At 40.6% G+C, this 6,000-nt stretch overlaps 1 protein-coding gene across 5 annotated transcripts in view; it reads left to right on the top strand.

The window, feature by feature from the left end:
- Positions 1-983: 983 nt before the first annotated feature.
- The window catches only part of IP6K3 (inositol hexakisphosphate kinase 3), a 193,854-nt gene continuing 188,837 nt past the window's right edge, over positions 984-6,000 (top strand). For 3 of the 5 annotated variants that reach the window (XM_068269387.1, XM_068269386.1, XM_068269385.1), the window contains exons 1-2: positions 986-1,107; positions 4,025-4,070. The gene's annotated coding sequence lies outside the window, so the exon portion shown is untranslated. Of the gene's footprint in view, positions 1,108-4,024; positions 4,071-6,000 lie in introns of all 5 variants that reach the window. The other 2 variants (XM_068269382.1, XM_068269383.1) reach the window with 2 other exon arrangements.

Below are 6,000 nucleotides of genomic sequence, written 5' to 3'. Positions count from 1 at the left end.
TTTGTATTATTATTATTATTATTATTATTATTATTATTATTATTATTATGTGCATTCTGAGGTCTGGGGAATTTGGGATTTTGTAGCATGCTGGAGTTCTGCTTTAAAGAGGCACTTAAGTCAAATAAAAAAATGAGTTTTACTCACCTGGGGCTTCCCTCAGCCCCCTGCAGCCGATCGGTGCCCTCGCAGCCTCGCTCCGATCCTCCTGGACCCGCCGGCGACCACTTCCGGTTTCGCCGTCAGGACCCGACAGGCTGGGAACGCGAGTGATTGTTCGCGTTCCCAGCCACGATAGCGCCCTCTATGCTATAGCAACATACAGGGAGCTATTGTGGTTGGAAACGCGAAGAATCACTCATGTTCCCAGCCTGTCGGGTCCTGACGGCGAAACCGGAAGTGGTCGCCGGCGGGTCCAGGAGGATCGGAGCCAGGCTGCGAGGGCACCGGACAGCTGCAGAGGGCTGAGGGAAGCCCCAGGTGAGTAAAACTCATTTTTTTTTATTTGGCCTAAGGTTCACTTTAAAGCAAGCCAAAGTAACAGAATCCAGTAACTGTTTTGCATACAGCTTTACCACTGTTCTAGATTTTATAAAATAAATGTGTCTCTTTGTTTTTCCTGCATCCTTTTTTTAATAAATAAGAATTTATTTCTGACAACCATTGCTGTTTAGGTATAATATTCTTTGCACAAAGGTGGAGTTACTCTTTAGGAACTTAAGCCATTAGTATTTGGCATTCATCCATACATTTGTTGTTACTGAGTACGGACTCTATAGGCATTCATCATAAACTGGCAGCATTTCAGCTCACGTAAATACACAGGATCAGTGGACACAGCATGGTGTCATAAATGATCCCTGCCTTACAAAGTTCATACTCTAGTCTGGCCCATTAAACCCCTCTGTGCCATCACCCCCTGCTCCAATATTCCATATCCATGTCAGCAGCTGTTCCCAGTGCCAGTCATTTGGTTTTAAGGAGCAAATGACATTTCCCAATCTGAGCTGCCTGTCCATTTGTACAGTCATCATGTCTATGAAAGAGTAACAGGTGGGACAGCATTTCATTTCAATACACGGAGAGAAAAATCAGAAGCTGCCATAGGTAGGTGACAGTGATTGGATGTGTGTGTGTGTGTGCATGCCGCTACTGTATGTTAACATATTCTTGTATATTTAGCTAGTAATGGGAAGTAGCTCAGTTCACACTTATGGAAAAACAGATGCATTTAAAAGGTTGAGCTATCACCTATGTAAAAGATAATCATATTTACAATCTAGATAACTGAGTTTCATTCTGTGAATGTGGTCTGGTGGAATTGATGATTTAAATTCATGTAGTGGAAGTTTTTAATAATTTAGCAAGAGCCATTTTTTTTAAAGCATAACTATTTATATACAAGAGAACAGCTGATGCTCATAGTAAACAATGTTTGGATTTGTAACTGAGACTGTAAGGCGATTTATATTATTGTAAGGCAATAAGTAATGCAAGGAACATGTTTGTACACGTTCACACACTTGTTACCGAATGTTTTCCTGGCAGCAGCGCACTCACTGCTGTCTCTACTGAATTTACCATTTGTGTATGGCATTATTTTGCAGGTGTTTGGGATGCCCTATTTATGACCTAAATTCCAGAGTCCCTGGAACTTAAAAGGACAACTGACCTGACAGCGTTATGGAGGCTGCCATGTTTATTTCCTTTTAAATTATACCAGATTCCGGGCATCCTGCTGATCTTTCATGCATCAGTAGTGTCTGAATCACCCACCTGAAATAAGCATGCAGCAAATGTAGTCAAGAAGTCAAACGTCTGATCTGCATGCTTGTTCAGGATCTATGGCTAATAGTATTAAAGGCAGAGGAGTAGCAGAACAGCCAGGCAATTTGCATTTTTTTAAAATAAATTAATATGGCAGCATCCAAATCCCTCTCAGGTCAGAAACTAAACTGATAAAATAAACAACTGTATCTATCCTACTCCTAAATATTACTTTTTTTTTTAAATCCCCCAGTTTTGTTTTCTGCTTAAAATCTAAAAAAGTGTGTCTGCTGTTTTTGTTGTTTCAGCTGAATGACATAGTCTCTAGTTTTCTAGAGTCACACTGTTTGAACTATTGAGCTTTTTTTATCTATTTCATGCTCCACAGGACACACTGTTCATCTTATGAACTAAATAATACATATTAGGGTTGGTGCTGGGTCTCCCACCCATGGTTTCTCTCTGCCACCTCCATGCTAATAGCAATCGATGGGGCTGCTGTAGAGTCTTATGGCTCATACACACGGAGTACGGCTGTCGTAGAACCGTCGCTACTTAGAGCTGTCGCCAGGCGATTGACTTGTTCAATCGCCGGCAATAGCTGTCGCCGCAACTTCGCCGCAACTGTCGCTAGTCCGCCGTGTGTATGCGGACTAGCGACAGCAACTCCATACACAATGTATGGAGCTTCTGGCGGGGGGAGGAACCTTCAGGGACCATTTCTGCCGCGTGTAGACAGCTGTCGCACGGGTGGAGCTGACGCCGGACTGTCGCGCGCGCGTCCCCTATGCGCTAGCGACTAACCACAAAGGTCCCCCATGTGTATGTAGCTTTAGGGCAGAGAAGCACACTTAGCAGACTAACAACAGAGCCTGGAGGCTGGAGACACATATGTACAACATTGGGTCCTGATCAATCTCAATCCTTGACAGCCCATATTCCTTGTACTTGTGTAGGAGGCTTTAACTTATTTGGGACCACAGGCTCTAGTGCCTTTAAGTATTAGAGCCTTTTTGCATTACTTTTTGATCACTGTGATTGGCTCACAGTGATTAGGGGGTCAAAAGCCAATGATAACAGCCCCTGACCGGTGTACAGAACTCACCTGTATTTAGACAGGTAAGTTCTGTGTTGGCAGGTGAAGCACAATCACGTACCATGCACGGGAGCCTTTGGCCTTAAAAAAAACACCTGCATCAGGCTCAGGAAGCCACAAGTCCGGCGTAGTTTTAACTTGCAGCAGTCCCAAATTAGTTAAGTTCTGTTTCTCTCCCCATTGATAACTGCTCTTTTCACTCAGCCATATTCATAAAGTTATTATGTAAACAAAACCAGAGAAGGTGTAACACATCTAACCAGAGGTTATGTGGACAAAACCAGAGACATACCCACTGGAGATTAGCACATTCAAAGGTGAGCCTTATCTAGAAAACATTCCTCTGCTCTGACTTGTATCATCTAGAAAATGTTCATGCTGGAGTCAGGGCCAGGCAGTACAGGAAGACTATATTTACAGCAACTTCCAAAATACAACTGTAAGATTTTATAAGCAAAAGCGACTAAATAGATGGTGATCAGCTGATGAAAAAAAAGCTTCATACATTAGTGATACAATTTTATAGTGAAGATGTGTGCAGCGCCCTACTGTGAATACTTGTCTTGCCAGTGTATGCCAACACCCCCAAATCACTCTTGTACTGAACAAGTTATTTTCACATTGATTTCACAGATCTGCTACATGTACTGTATCTTCTGATGCCCGCCCTTGTGGACCTTTCTCCTGTGTCCTACTGTGACATTGTGTCCCATATTTTTTTCTGATGTATATCTGCTATTAAGTTCATCATTCATTGAAAATTCTTATAAACAACGTAGGATGCTTCTTCTTTAATTTAGTAATGGGCTCCAGTATTTGGGATGTGTTTTGTTTTATTTATTGCATATATTCCAATTTTAATATGCAATATGATTGTAAATGTGTCTATGTTAATATTGTAATACTGATGCCAGCAGTCTCTTGCCAGCAGGGCATGCGTGCCATAGTTAAGGGCTTTTTTGTTTCAACTACATGTTTTTGATAGTTTCCACATGAACCAAGAAAGGCAAATGGATAACTGGTGAAAAAGCTATAAAAAAATATTAAAATCAAGTTACCGGTAGTTAGCTTTGACAATGCCAAACTAACCCTGGAGGGAGTGAGACCGGGCCTTCTTTTGGCTTTGCACTTTGAATAATAGAATATCTATTTTTTTTTTAGAAATGGGCAGAATCATGGAAAAGAAAAACTATTTTTGCCAGAAAACGTATGTAAAAAAGGACACACTACATATCTTTTTCTAATATGCATTTAGTCATTTGTCTAAACCAGTGTTTCTCAGCATTATTACAGCATGTACACCTAGGTGACAGATGATGTTTAACAAGTACCCCTGTTGGGAGTAACATCAGATTTAATTTCCTTTAACAAATACAAATTTGTTTGGGGTATTAAATAATTGAGTTTGCTCTCCATACACTCCCATATACATTTTAATCGCTTAAACAATGCTTATAAAAGTATGTATTCATACATTTGATTAACATTTTTGAATTTTCACTAATGTTTATTAGGGAACGTTACATACCGTAATGCCCTTCCTCGTGTTTAGAATATCTCATCATCTGTTCACATTTGTTAAGATAGTACTAATAAAGTATAGTTTTTGAAATAATTTGCTTACATTATGTACACTGGAACTTTTAACAATCTATCAAAAACAACTTTGCATTCAAATAAAGATTTATAATTGTTGTATATTAAACGAACTATAATAAATTGACTGTGACAAGTTCAGGTACTCCGAGTCCAACAGATGGGTCCCTGGGGTATGCTACCACATGTTGAGAACCAGGGTCTAGACCAGTGTTTCTCAACAGTTCGTTGGCATGTACTCCTTTTGAAAAACTGTGCTCACCAAGTACCCCCTGGGATGGATATCTCAAGTACCCAATCTCAAGTAAACCATTTCCAAGCATGAACTGTTGCTTTTTATAAGGTAAAATACAAATTTGGTGTTGTTTATATAGGATTTATCATTTTCTAAAAAAAAATCTAACTGTGTTATATTTAATTCATTATATCACGCCACGGTAGCCCCTGAACCCATCAGTAGTACACCCTGGGGTACCTGTACCACATGTTGAGAACCTAAGTTCCAGACTACAGAAGTCAGTTGTTTTCCTCTTTAACTCATGGCAGCTAGAATCAATGGTTCCCTGACCCCGCTAAAGAGAATCTGAGATGAGAGACATATGGAGGCTGACGTATTTATTTATTTTTAAACAATGCACATTACCTGGCTGTTCTACTAATTCACTGCCTCTGATACTTTTAGCCATAGACCCTGAACAAGCATGCAGATCAGGTGTTTCTGGCAAGATTAGCTGCATGCTGGTTTCAGATGTGATTCAGACACCACTGACCAGAAAGATGAACAGGACTGCCAGGCAGAGTCCATATGTCTCTCACAGTAGTCCTTTTAATTTACTGACTGGTCAGCAAGCATCTCCTCTGTCTAACACGGGCAAGATTTGCAAACATTTACTATCCATTAGACATTTAAAAAAAATGTAGGCAAGAAGAACCTTATGCTCTCCATTGAAATCCAGCAGTGGATAGTACAACTTACTCTGTAACTAACATCACAAATGGTTTAGGTCATAAGACAGAACAGCTAATCAGAACAATAAGTAACCAAGAGCCATCTGAACAGATGAATGTACTAGGTTGAAGCACCAATTTGTGCTGCCACTCAGGCAGCAGAATCACAGTAAACTAATCGGTCTTTTGGCCACAGAATCCTGACTTCAGACATTATTTTAATTAAGACGTAAGCAATGCTGACAGCTGAGGTTGTACAATAGCTTCTGGTCATAAAGGTTGACCCTTGCTTGTCTTCCTTACCTTGGGTAGCAACCCTCCTTCCATGACAGCAGTTCCATTCTTTTATATTTAGCACCCTCCCTCTCCCTTGTGCAGCACCTGTCTTCTATATGCAGCAGTTAAAGAGAAACTCCAACCTAGAATTGAACTTTATCCCAATCAGTAGCGGATACCCCCTTTTACATGAGAAATATAATGATTTTTTACAAACAGACCATCAGGGGGCACTGTATGACTGATTTTGTGCTGAAACCCCTCCCACAAGAAGCTCTGAGTACCGCGGTACTCTGGGCAAACTGCCACAATGTAAC

This window comes from Hyperolius riggenbachi, chromosome 2 (genome assembly GCF_040937935.1).
Source record: "Hyperolius riggenbachi isolate aHypRig1 chromosome 2, aHypRig1.pri, whole genome shotgun sequence".
In the NCBI taxonomy this organism is placed as follows: Eukaryota; Metazoa; Chordata; class Amphibia; order Anura; family Hyperoliidae; genus Hyperolius; species Hyperolius riggenbachi.
This window is presented reverse-complemented; position numbering and strand designations above follow the sequence as displayed.